We start from the raw sequence: 14581 nt of genomic DNA, 5'->3' as shown, positions 1-14581 counted from the left end.
ACCTGTGTGTAGTGGTGAATTTCTCCATAAAGTGAGTATTGATGAGCTGAAAAGTTCAGTGAACAGGAAAATTCTGCTGCTTTTATTGCCAGTGTGACAGGTTACTTTATTACCATGCCTTTCACACCAATTTAACAGTTACCCTGGTAACGGATTCAGTGAGGTAATGGGATCAGAGGCATTAGAGGAGAGGAAAGGCTAGCGATGAGAGAAAACCATCTGCTGGCTTATGTTCTCGGGGCTGTTTGCTCACTGCGAGCTCCTGACAATCATTGTACTTGGATGTAAATGAGGCAGGTTAAACCACAGGCCTGCCCTATTTAGCTGTACTCTGGTGATTTGTCTTTCTAATTCTATTGAAATAATAATCAGGATTTGTTTCTGATTAATTAACTAACCTTTTGGTAAAAAGATTAGATAACGAAATTGCTGCCTATTCAGAGATAATGAGATTTTTATTACTCTGTCAAAGGGAAAAAAAAAGTACATTTATGCGTCACCAGCCACCATGTCCAGGGAGAAAAATAAAGATTTAAATCTTCATGTCAGACATTTATTTCCTCCACAGATTAAGTGTATATTGAATTCCATGGATGCACATCATTTTGTTTAAAACATTTCAGTAGAGCTTTTAAAACACCAAATAAAGTAATAAACACATTTAAACCATGATGCATTTGGCATTAATTTGTTTCAAAAAATGTATCCTAATGGAAGATAAACACTTGACGATTCAGAAATCCGCCTGTACTATGTGGGTGTATTTATGTAAGTGCAAGAGTGTGAAGAAAGCAGTAAAATTTCAGTGTGAGCACTTTAGAGTGACATATGCAAATAGGCTGCTATTATATCCTGCAGTACAGATATGCCTGATACAGTAGTTACAGTAGAAAATTCATTTATATGTAGGAGCTTTGCCTGGGTGTGTGAAATACCATGCAAGACACTGGAAGAGGTGACAATTAAATAACAAACAATAACAAACCATGGCATTTAGGATGTCTTCACAAAAGGCTCCTGCAGAAGAGGCAGCTGCAGCCCTCGGGGAGTGACCCAGGCCCTCAGGAAGCTGCTCGCCAGAGCTGGGGCGGCTGGGCTGAGCCCCGCCAGTGACTGCCCACCAGCGCCTCGGGCCTCGCCACCGTCACCCCCAAAAGTACAACGGGAGACTAGAAACGCCTGGAAACTTGCTCCTGTAGTCACAACTCCAGTACAGCTATGAGGCATTTTAACCGTGCATCAGCCGCGTAGCTGTGGAGCCCTTGGCCGTGCCTTGCGTGGTGAGGCACAGGGATGTAAATGCAAACTCTTGGTGATAGAAATGTAATGAGTGGCCAGCATTTGCTGTGCCAGGTAGTGTCCTGCGGCTTATCCGTTGCAAGAAGAGCTGTGTGCTTTGCTGACTGTCAAGTCACTAATCGTGATCTGTTAATTAATAGATCTCTACAAAGAATTGCGGTGAGAACGTTTTCTGTCACACACACAAAGCAGAAGGAAATATAGGACACAGCAGAACATTTTGTTGCGGTGGAGTTAATGAATGCACTCTCAGATTTGAGGTGACACTTACACTGGTGGCGTTTGGTGTGCTTCATTACTTTTACTTTTACATGTTAACATGAAAGGCTCTCATATGCTGAAAGTCCCTGCTTCTCCCCAGCAGTGTATATAGCTGAAAGCCAGTCAGAAGTACGACCCAGTTAGAGGAAATGTCTTTAGTAAAGAGATCTGATGCTGAGCATGTTCCTCCCCTGTTCCCCCACCTCGTAGTTTCCCATTGGTAATTACCCAGCACTGCCACCATTCCTCCCTTCCTGCCCATGCTTTCCAATATTATAACCCCGACAAAGGATACAGACAAGAGAGCTTTCTTCTACCAATGGAAAATTATTTCCCTCCCCTGCCCTCCAAAAATTCTTACTGCAGGCTTCTGAGCCTTGATAACCAAAATCCCTTGAAAGGCAAGTAAGCCTTTTTGGTTTAGCACCGGTTGTAAATCTTTTGCTCTCCCTCTCTCTTTCCACTCCCTCCCCTGTGAAATTTAGTTTTAATATTAGTAATTATTATTAAAATTAGCAAAATGTTATCAGAGGATCTTAGCTAGGGAGAATAACTATAGTTTTCATTTTTCCAGACAATGGCATCTGCAGCTCCACATTTTCATGAAATGACTATACTTAACAAAAACATTACTTCATTTTCGTGGTATTTCTTTTGTGCCTAGGAGCAACCCTGTAATTGTTCACTTCAATTACAACATTACTATTTTAAACTGAAACCCATTTTATCTGCATGCCAGCTTTTTATTTGTTTTACCAACTATATCTATTTCCATTACTGCAAGGCTGATGGTTTGTCTCAAGAGGAAATCAAATCCATTAATTCAGAAATTTCAAGCACGGCTGCCTCTGCCATAAGCAGCATTTCTTATGCTAATAGCAAATGTGCTGAGACTGAAAAGAACTGACACAGCTCTGTTTTTTATCATAACTTAAGCATTTATGTAAAAAGGCAAATCTAATAGTACTAGGAAACTGTAAGTGTTATTATATATAATTCACTTTACTGAGATCTGCATAGAGCCTGGTTTGTGCAACTGTGGTTTAAATCATGCTGTTTGTGGCTTTAACTCATTTGACATTTGGGGTCTGAATTTGATCTTGGTTACTTCAGTGTAAATCTGCCATTGTTCATCTGACAGCAGTAGAATTATTTCAGATTTACCTCAAGTAAATGGAGATCAGGACATTTTGCTTAAGGTGAAATACCACCTCACAGTCATGGCATGCTAAACTACCTTTGGATAGTGTGTGTGTGTGTGTGTGTGTGTGTGTGTGTTTATACAGAAAATGTATTATAGAAGTTGAACATCTTTTTTCTCCAGCCATAAAAATAGCTATTTCAGAGGTAATTTAGGTATTTCCAGGAATCTTCACCCACACAGAAATAAATGCACCCACCCTTCCCTCTGCCTTCTCATTTAATGCACTTAGCCCTGTTGTATCACATGGGCTGTGTTCAATTAGAAAGCTTAACAAGATAAACTCTGACTTTGACCCAGAAAAAACAAACCAGATTGCTGTTGAGTTCTACATAAGCCTTTCCAGGCGTTGTGACCTGTTTATGTCAATGAAAAATGCAAGAGATCCTTATCGTGAGGGCCAAATTAGTTTCTGAGGGTTTGGGGTTTTTTAATTTATGTGTGCACAGACGGAATGTACAGAAAACAGTGTACCATTCTTGCCCTTCATTTTTGCAGCAAAACCCTTTAGTGCTGTAAATCAGATCTCATTGGGAGATCTTACACACTGGCCGCCGATAAGCTGTTGAGAAGTAGACAGGGCTTTTAGGAATTGCTGAACCATGAAGCTGACCTGCTTAGTGTTTTGTTGTAGGCTATTAAATCCAGGATTGGTGTTTTAAGATGATTCTGCTTTCTTCTTCCCTTGGCCTGGTTAAGCAACTCTACCCCCATCTCATTATTTTACTGATTAAAATAAAAACTAGAATGAGAAGCCTGCTGTTTGAAAATCCTACCTTCACCCATCAAATTAATGAGAGTGACTTATGCTGACGTAGTTTATGGCCTTAGCAATTTGACACTAATTTTGCAACTAAGAAAAGATATACTAACTGTACACACCACTCTGCTTTGTTGGCAGCTGAATAGTATTCTTTTCTCCAAAAACAAGCTCTACCTCTTTTGTAAACATGCATTATTTGGTTGCCTCATTGTAAATGGATCCTGGTTGTGTAATGCTACTTCTTCCCACTAGCATATTGACAATTATTCACCAAAAGACCCAGCAAACAGATTATATTTCAGCTGGAGCATTTTCTTTTTCAGATTTTTCAAGTATTGTAAATCTGTTTTGCACTGTGCCTGTAAGTGCCTAGTTACAAACATGCTGGTTCTTTGCACATCCCTTTCATACTGAGAGAGAAATTAAATGTTCTGGTTTATTTTTCCTGTGTTTGACGAGTGTTAACAAGTCCAGCATTTGAGAAAACCCAAACCAAATAAGGCTCTGTAGCTGTTGCTACTAAGTAAAGCAAAAGCCACCTGGTGACTAAGTTCACTGGGGCTTCATTTCTTTGTGTGACTGAAAGAAAGAGAACAAGAGAGAGAAAGGGACTCACATACACATGGAAGTAAATCTTGTTATATTGCACTCAGGAGATAAAATCATAACAACATTTATATGTTGTATATATATGCAAGAAGACGTAAGTCCCAGGTTCCCATCAGTGTGGTCATTAAGGCATTCAAATTCAGGGAAGGGAAGAAAAGTACTTATGATTAGAGGTCACTCTGCGCTGCAAAATGCATCTCCAGAGCCATTTTTTTTTTTTTTTTAAGTTAGACATATTTGTATCACAAGTATGTTTTTATCCCCATTTTATTTAGAGCTCTGATGTCAGTTCAACTCCCATTTGGGCTATTTTCATATGATCACTCTGTTTATTTTGGTATTCTGACCATGACTTAAAGTACTTGAGCTTTTATTGTAATGGTCTTATTTAATGAAGCTGTCTGCTTTTAGTTTTCTCATGTTCAAAAAGGAAAGGTGTGAGAAGCAAATGAATCACAACACCATAGGGACCATCATGTTAAAATGAAAAAGGAATTAATTTGTATATCATATATGCAAGTAGTTATTCTGTTCAGGAAGGAAAACAAATTACTGTGCAACCTTTTCCTCTCTCAGTTAACCTATTGTTCCTTTTTTAATTGCTTATTTATTACTTTTATCACTGACAAAGGAAGAAATTGAAAATTCAGCTTCAGTATCCTACCCACATCAGAAGTTTAGCGTTGATTCTCTATATAATTTCAACAGCTGTGAATGGGACAGATTGTATTTCTCACATTCTAGGTCAGAGAAGTTTGGTTTCCTCCATGTACTTTATGGGTTCACATTTCACTATAAGCCTTCTGTGTGCATTCAGGCTTGTGATGATGAGCAGGCTTATAGGACAGACAGATCACAAGCTTAGAGGCTTGTCGTCTGTTTTTTTTAAACAGCATTCACTCAACTGATGCTCAGTTTGCTGCTCTGTCCTACCTACAAAATAGCAAAATAATAACACTAATAGAGAAGAACATTATTTACTGCTGTGGGATTGCTTCCACTCTTCCTGGAAAAAAAAAGAACATAGTTCTTTATTACTGAGAAATCTGGTGAGGCTGTTGCAGAGAAATCTAGATTATTTCCTTAATAATTACTGATTTCTGGTACCATAGCTATAAATAATTATGCTAATACTATGTAAACCACCTGCCTTTAGAATAACAATAGTTTTCTAAAGTGAGTCTTTCCAGTTTAGATACTGTATTCCTTCATTAATCATCTGTCTTCTAACCAATGTTCTCTATTTCAGAAATTACCTATTTCATCACAAATGAAATTTTATGTGCATTTTTTATAATTCAAATCACAAAAAGGATAATGATACTTCCTGACACTTTTCCAGACATATTCTACCAAAGGGATAGCTAGTTTGTAACTCAAGGATTCCCCTAAAGTGTTTCACACTCTTGGTGTAATTCAGCTCATGATTTTAGTCATTAGAAGAAAGACATCCTGTATTGGTCATCTAGTTACTGGAAAAAGACAGAGATGTTTCCAAAAGGCCCTTTATTCCCTGTGTTTTTTCTTCAATGGTTATGAATAGAACCAAATCAACCAGTTCACAGGACAGCTAAATTCTGTTTGCATGTGAATCCCACTTTTTGTGTTACCTAGGGTGGATGAAATCTCATGCAACTCAAACAGCTTTGGGAGGGTTAAGTGTGATCGTTAGTTTAGGATGAACTGAACCAATCTTAATTTAAACTATTTATTTCCCCTTACCCTGACCTTCAGAACTCATAAAATACTTTTTCTAGTCTAGCAACAACTTCTGATAAGGATGAGGATATCAGTTTGCTCAGTTGGTCAGCAATGACCAGTCAACTGTAAAGCTATTTACATGATATCTGAGAGGTCTGTTCTCAGATCAGTGCACAAACAGAATTCCCATTAACAGTAATATAAGTTATGGGCAGGCATGAAAGTAAAGAAACTCCTTAATTAGAAATAATGAAATAACAGACTGCTGTAGTTCTGAAAGGCAGTGGTGCCCATATTTACTTTGTTATAAAATGAATACAGCAACTAAAAATGAAACATAAAATGGGTCAAAAGTAACTTACAGTTTGAAGTATTATGCAGCCCTACACGCAGCCTCTTCATGAAGGTATGTGCAGATTTTATTATCCTTCTGCAAATACCTACTTTACAAACACTCACTTTGCAAGGTGAATTGGAAAAAAAAATATATGTGGACTTGAATATGTCTTCTACGTTTAACACAAAAACACATGAAAGAAGAAAACCTGGGGAATTTATGTCAGTACACTGAGAGGTCCTAGTTGTTGACTGTCATCCCAATACTACTGGAAACAATTCTGGATAATGCCTTCCATAAACCCAATGCGCATCACTTTACGTAATCTATTTTATTTGCTTTTATCCCAACTACTTGTTTGGGAGTGTTCCTCTGGAGCCCCATTTCTTCAGGGTTGCCATCATATGATTTCCTAAGCTACTCATGGTCAATTTATGCCTTTTTTTTACTATTTTAGTTTAAACAGTTCTTTTCCCTTACTGGTGTTTGATGTGTATTGTATTTAGTGTATTTACAGAATAGACCTTGTTTCTTAATCTGAAGAAGACAATTGTTTTTTAGCATTCTTGTGTTAGATAGACTGTCCATTTTTATTGTCCGCTAAGAAAATATTATTTTAAAGGCCATCCTAGAAGACTGAATCCATTTTGTCTAAATTTATCTTCTGGGAATATGGGTTCAGAATTTTTTTCCAGATAAAGTCTCACCATTACTTTGCAGATTAATAATATATCCCTTACAGGAATATGTTTTGAAATATGTTAGGTATTAATTTGCTTTGTTTCATAGACAGTTTATATGAGTAACTTGTAGTCATTCTCTTTTTAAATAAATATTTACATCTCTTTGTTTTTCATATGCTTAAAATTGATGAACCCCATAGTTTGTTCACAAAAATTCTTGTTATCCCCAAATAAATGACCTTGACTTTTGTATCTTTTTATTCAGATAATCAGTCCTCAGAGTCAGCCAGTTTGTTAATGAATCTACTGTGCAATGATAAATACTTCCTACTTTGATCCTCTTTGAGGCATGTGCCCCAATTTTGAATATTTTGCTTGGGATACTATACCAGTATTATTAACAGAACTATTAAATGAAACCAGTACAAAGGCTAATGCTTTAGAACAGCCCAGGTTACCTTGTCTGGCCCAACAGCTGTTTTCAAATAGCCTGTGGACATTTCACTTTAGTCAGCGTCTCAGTGTTCTTACAGTTCTTGCCTTTCTCTTCAGAGATGTAGTTTTCCACACAGTACCATGTTGCATTTCTTTGGACTCTACTGAATTTGTTTACAAACTTTTAAGAAATTCCACTGTATTTGAAATTATTAGGTGTCCAGCAAAATCTTGGGTTTGAATATAGGTTGCTTACTAACTCTTAACTGAAAATATTAATGTTTGCATTGATTATATTATGTTCCTTGACTACATTAAATTCTTAGAAGCATATTTTGTGTAAAACTTATCACCACTCATTTAAAAAAATCTCTGTATAAATATTCAACAATAGTCGCTTAAGCTACTCTGTTTCAGCACATGCAACTGCAGGACATTTGTTCTGTTATACTAAAATGTCTGAAATGTCTGCAGAAAGCACAAAATGGATTACTTAGAAACAAGGGAAATTTTCATTACAAATTGTCTATGAGTGCTTGGAATAATTTTAACCATACTAATCTCACTATTTTAGAGCCATTGACAGGAATAAAGTAATAATAGCTTTACATCTATAGAAAAGACTTGGTTTTGTTTTCCCCTGGGAAACTTGAGAAAACCCAAGTTTTTCTGCTAAATTAAAATGGCTTAACTTGGCAAACATAAATCCTAGAGCCTGACAGGAAAAGAAAGTGTGGCAGGCTGATGGCTAGGCAATTTTGCAGAGGACATGGAAGAGGGGGGGATAAGTTTCTTTAATTCAGATCCCATCCCAGTGCTAACTTTGGGTTAACAAGATTTTCCAGGGTGGGCTTTTAAGTCAGCACAGTGTGTGTTTTCTACCTTTGTTCATCTATTTTATTTCTGGGGATCATCTCTGACATAATTAAAGTCAGTTTTAGCTGCAAATAAAAAATATTACATTGAGGGACTTGTGTTTGGGAAATGTTGGAAAGAAGACCCTAAATGCTGACCTCAAAAGAAGTTGAGTTATAAACAAAGGAGGTGGGCTTCAGGATTTATGTGGAGACAGAAGACATGATTTCTTTTTTAGACTTTCACCGCAGATGAGTTAGCACTGGGAGAACTGCATAATCTGAGTGTAACTAGGCTTTGTGGTAGCTTTCTAAAGAAAATACATTTATTTTAGCCGTCTGTTAGTAAGATTAGAATTGCTGATCAAAACATTTGTCTTTTTTATCTGTTATATATTCTAATAGTTAACACACATGACTAGGTCTGTCCATCACTAACAGCATTTCTGTATCTACAGTGGACGATGCTTCCTAAATATGTCAGTCTTCTTTCTCTACCTTTAAATATAAAGAACTTTAACAAATAGATTCAAAAAATAGCAGCAAAAAACCTCTGCTTTTCAGGAAAAACACTTTTCAAGAATTAAATAATCAAATTCCTTGAACCATCAGGTATTTTTTGTTTTGTTGATATGAAATGAGGAACCAAGTAAAAATTCCTAGCCAAATCTAGAAGCCATGTCCATCTATGGAACCTTAACGTGTTTTTGGCATATGCCCAAATTCCTTATCAATGCAGAAGGAGTGTTTAGAGAAGACTAGATCACCAGGAAGAGGAGGAGATATACAAGTATCCAAAGGAAAGAAATAAATAATTAACTAATGTTTTCTATTTTGTTTTTTTGGTCATATCATGTCTTCTGTATTTCATTAGAGGGTAAAACTCTGTTCATTCATCAAAATCATATGATTTTAGAAAATTTATCAATTATGTTCCCTTAGCCTCCATAGTCAATGAAAGCAGTGATGGGTAAATCCCCAATAAGCACAATTTCCAAGTACTGTGTACTTTTGGGAACTGTTTGAATAATCTGAAATTTTTAGGTACTCATCTTTCCCTGCCTTTTCCCTCTTATTCCACAGCAGCAAGACCTACAACATCAATGCTAGCCATTATTTCTAGTCCTTTAAATTTTACAAGATAATGTGTTTCTGAGATTTCACCAGCCCTGATTTTACTAATTGCTCTGAGCAAACACTGCTTGCTCCATGCTGTTCATGAAACATTTAATGTTTTGTGAGATTAACACTTCTTAGCCTTTGCAAGGTTTGTTTTTGTTCCTCCCTACTTTTCTGAAGTGTGACATTGTTGAAGGGAAAGTCATGATAAAGACTTTTTACAGCTGTTGCTGTGCTCTTCTGTCATCAGGCCTTGTGGAAAATTTTCTCCTTTTTTTTTGCTTTCAGTATATACTATAGTTATCTCCTGGGAAAGATTTTGGAAATTATGTCTAAGATAACAAAGTGCTATATTTGCATTTAGAGCCTTCGTTGCAACAGATAACTCCATTCTGTAAATGTAGAAAGAAATATGTAATAGATCAAAAACCTGACTTCCTTAAAATAAATTGAAGGAAATAGTTCTTAGTCCTAGATGTGTTCTAGTGAGTTATGCTTTATGCATCTTACAGTGCACCAATATGAGCCCCAGTTCATCAAAATTAGTAAAGCATTGTAGCAATGGTGTCTGTCCTTTCTTAAAGCCCCACACAATGCTATGTTGATCATAAACTATTTCAGTAGTACCGTGACATTCACACAGCAACACAACACAATTCACCCTTTGCCCGAGTATAAAAAAATAAGCAACAGGCAGAGAATAGGTCTGCAATAATTGATGTTAGCTGAAGACTTGTCCAGGCTGTGGCAATTGTTTGCTGTTTTCTTGGCTGCAGACAAGCTGATGCTCCTTTCAGCTCCCTGCACTGAGAGCAAGCACTGATGTACTTTTTCTACCATTGCTTGTTACACTGCTCAGGCCAGTAGAATGATGGCAGATGAAATTCCTCTTCATGTCTTTTCCTCCTTGGCTTCTAAATTATCTCATCTGAGTGATATTTGTTTTTCAAGCATTTATTTAATTCTGCAAGACAATTTAAAAGCAAAACCTGCCAGTACATAGAGGATGTGTTCCCAACACTTTTTTTTTGGAGCGTTCAAAAGCCCAAAGACTTGAGAGACTCCAGTGACTGCTGATCAAACCTGTCTGTGTCTAGGTTAGACAAGATTAGGCAGCACAGTGTCAAAAAGCCTTGCAGCTCTGTTATGCATGGCTGCACTTACCCACATGAGTTATGTGCCTGAAGTCTCAGTTCTTTAAACCCACATATTGATGGTTTCTCCTCTGAAGTTGGACATTTGCCTCTCTACTCCAAGACACCAAAGCTAGTAACACTGGCTTGAATGGGCTCGCCCTGGAGTCTTGGATATTAGAAACTCAAGTCTTCTCAGCAGCACTCGAAGAAATTATTTGAAACCTGCCTGAGCTTTGGCTGCAGCTATCAACATTTTGGATTCTTGATACTTCCAATAAGTTCTAAAGACAATTTCCAGGAAGCAGAAACCACAAGTGAATTTGATTTGTTGATTTTGTAATTAACAAATACCCACTGTTTTATTAGGACACAGATAAATATGCACTTCCAAGTGCTCATCATGAATGGGAGCACAGGGACAAGTATGCTTTGTGCCTGTTTTTAGTAGCAGTATCACTAGTCCTCACAGGAACCAGCTATCTCTGCAGGTCGCTTATCCCAGTCTCAACCATGGTCACTGTGTGTGAATGGATAATTCCATCTACATGGCCATACAATCCTGTCCTGTTCCTGGTTTTCTATGTGTATATCACTTCTATAATCCTTCTTCTTCCTTTTTTTTTTTTTTTTTTTTTTTTTTTTTTTTTTTTTTTGTCCTCAGTTTATGTAGCAGAGCTTTAACATGACTAAACTGCTCAGCTCACAGTCTTTCAGTGTTAAATGTGTTTTGTCTTTTTCTCTGATCTCTGATCAGGCAACTACTTTCTGGATATTCTCTATTTCTTTCCCTGTAGGTTTCCTAATGTAATTTATTCTTAAAAAAAAAAAAAAAAAAAAATCTGCCATTTGCTCATTGTAACATTCCTCTATCTGGGTCCTCCACTTTGGACTCCATAAGTGACAGGGAGCAGTAATAATTCTTTCTCCTATACAAGCAAGCCAGTTATGGGCATATAATGTGCAGTTCTTCAGTTTTTTTTGAAGATTTCCTGGTCCACAGCTGCAGAAAGCACAGCCGAGTGCATTTTGGCACACTCTGAGAAGCACAGGATCTAAGCATTTTTTACTCACTGTGTTAGAGACCAGCCACATTAGGGGTCTGCACTCTCACTCCAGCTGTGACAGGAGTGAACATGCGTAACCTTTCATTAGCACAGTTCAGCAATGAGTGAGCTGTTCTCAGTCCTCCTCACTCACAGAAGAAAGCTTAGTGCAAGTTAGGAAGAGAGGACTGAAACTTTTACCCTGAATGTATTTGTACTTGCAGATTTTGTAAGCAAGCAAAAATAATACAGTATACAGGGAAATGTTAGGAATTTGTCTCACTGTTTTAAGATTGAACTACAACATATATATGATCCTTTAGGAGTTTCTAAATACCATAATCTAATTTTCAGAAAGATGGAGGAAAATAGTTATATATAATTTGTTTGTATGTTTGCTACAAGTGTTGGGGGGGAAAAAAAATCCTCCATAAAAGTTAGTTTTAGATGAATTTCCAGATATTTATGTTTCTAAAACACTGACAACTCCTCCTATTTCTGGTGATTCACTCTGGGTAAGAGAATCTCCTATAGTTCTGGATGCTTCTCACTAAACAATGGACACTTCCAAGTGGTGAATGATGGATTTCATCGTGGAAATCAGGACAGAAAATATGAAGAAGCGTTTTGCAACACGTAACATGCATACTCAACTTACACTACTTCATGAAAAAGCATTGGGGAAGGGGGGGCAATAGTTGTAAAATATTGGAAACATTAGTAAAAATTGAAAAAGTACAATTTTTCCATACCAAGAAATTTAATGTATTGATGAAAACTAGAAGTGAGCAATGTCAGAACAGGACCTATATTTTAACCAAGAGAGTGAAGGTAGTATGTGGAGAGGAACAGAGTGTGAGCTTTCTAATGCAGAAGGTTTTATTTGGTACTGTGTAAAGTCTTAAATAGATTTTTGTAGAAAAGCATGATTAAGGGCATGAAGGCAAATGAAAATAATAAAATATAGTGTAGTTTTATCAAAGGTAGATTGTGTGACACTAATCTAATATTTATTTTTTTTAAGGCAAGATAACTGATTTCTTTGACAAGGTTAATGCAGTAGACCTAATCTATCTTAAGTGTTTCTTACAATGTCCTATAGTAAATCATCATGTAAGATGGAGATAATGGTCATTAATATGGGAATGATGAGGGGGGAAGAAACTAAAAGGAAAACTGCAACAGTATATGCTTTGGGGATAATTATCAGCCTGGTGGCTAGGGGTTTTCTTTAGAATATTCATAATATTCTGCTTTGTATGGTGATTTCAGAGTAAAAGTAGATATGTGTAGGTAAAATGTATGGATGATGCATGCTGACTGTTGCATTCCTGGCAGCAAAATAAAGGAATGTAGCATTTATAAAAGGAATATGACTGGGGGAGGGACAGGGAATAAAACCCCTTGTTTGCATGATGGCCTTCCTCTCCAGACACTGTGGTCCTGTGCAGAGGATGTTTAATGACCCTCTGCTCTGCCCAGTTGTCATTCATGTTCCCTTGATCACAGGTGTCCCTTCAAGTGCTGCAACACCTCCTAACCCATTTGTACCTCCCTCCTAAAGCCAGAAACAGGAGTTGAATTGAAAAGGTCTCTGCCTGTTCACACTAATATGAACCACACACCCAACAACAAAAAAATCCTTAAATTTAGACCCATTCAGTCTTTGCTCCTTCTTCAGATATGAAAGTAGTATTTTACATCTGCTTCTCACCTGCAGATTTACAGGAGAATTGGGGGTGCCTACACTCCTGGCCCCAGTGTGAGTGCAGACCTGTCACTGGGTCACATCTCCCTCGCTTAGGCAGCCAGGGAGCAGCACTTGTACCTGGCTCTCTGCTTTGCCTCTCAGGCAGAAATCCTTGGCAAATATTCAACTTAAAAACAAACAAACAAAAAAACTGAATGGAAGTCTCAGAGTGAAAAGTGTAGGTATGTGGTAACGAAGCGTTACTATTGCTGAGGAAAATATCACCATAAGGGAAGTACAGGATGACCCTGTAGACAAGGAATAGAAATGGGAATGAAATTTCAGAGCACAAAATGCAAAGATATGCACTCAAGTACTAATAATGAGACTTTTCAATATTACTGAGGTGATCATCAGTTGCAGTGATGGTGAAGTGTAAGCATACTGGTCATAGGATGACTAAGAGTTACTCTGCTGATGCAACTCTGAAAAGAATTAAAGCAGGAGGTGAAGTGTTTTAAACAGACACAGCTACATATGAGTACCAGTCTACAAAGTAAAACCTCCTTGTACTGTCTTATACAGTTCTGGTCACTTATATTCAGAGAATTTAAACCAGAAGAAGTACAAAGGTCTAAAATATTAGAAAATCTTTGAATATGTTGAGGATGAGGAATTAAAAATGGTTTGTCATGCCTAATGTACAAAACCAGAGACTGGAAGTGGGAAACAGCATACCTTCATTCTGTATTTTTTTGGGATGTCCAAAAGTTTAAATGAAAAGGTAGCACAAATGCAAGGTAGACAGTTATGAATTTTAAAGAACTATATTTAAACTGGAAATGTAAATATTTCTAACCTTCAGGTGGTTACTTTCCCTTCACATAGGAAAGTGGAACCATAATGGTTTCAAGACAGACTTTGAAAGTTGCATGGAAATGAATGTACGTCACAATAACAGTGATCTTTGAGCTATCTTGTGGTACATGGAAAAAATCAGATCCTTCAGCCAAAGTGTCTAAAACCGTTTTAGATGCTCTACATTATCAACAGAATCTGCATGAGTCTGACATATGTAACAGAAGAGATCTTCTGTGGATCTTCCTTTCCATGTGGCAACTGGAAGCCCTCAGGGTACTGGAGGGCAGCTAAATCATTCTGACGACATTTTGGCACTTGTTTTCCACTGGATTGACAGATTTGTTGGTATCCCTAAAGCATTTTGAAAAAGAATATTGATCACAGATGATTGTCTTTAAAATGTATTTATTCTATAGATTTTTCTGGTTCCCCATGGCAGCAAAAGAATAATTATCTCCTTCTCATTTTCTTTTTCTCTTTCTCTTCCTCTCCCCTCCCTAGCTACCCCACATTTTCTGATACAGAGTTTTGTTTCCAGGAGAACAAGTTTTTCCTCTTTTAAATCAAAAATTGATCTTGGACAGAGATA

This window comes from Tyto alba, unplaced genomic scaffold (assembly GCF_018691265.1).
Source record: "Tyto alba isolate M040663 unplaced genomic scaffold, T.alba_DEE_v4.0 Super-Scaffold_13, whole genome shotgun sequence".
In the NCBI taxonomy this organism is placed as follows: Eukaryota; Metazoa; Chordata; class Aves; order Strigiformes; family Tytonidae; genus Tyto; species Tyto alba.
The sequence above is the reverse complement of the archived record's forward strand: the minus strand, read 5'-3'. Positions refer to the sequence as shown.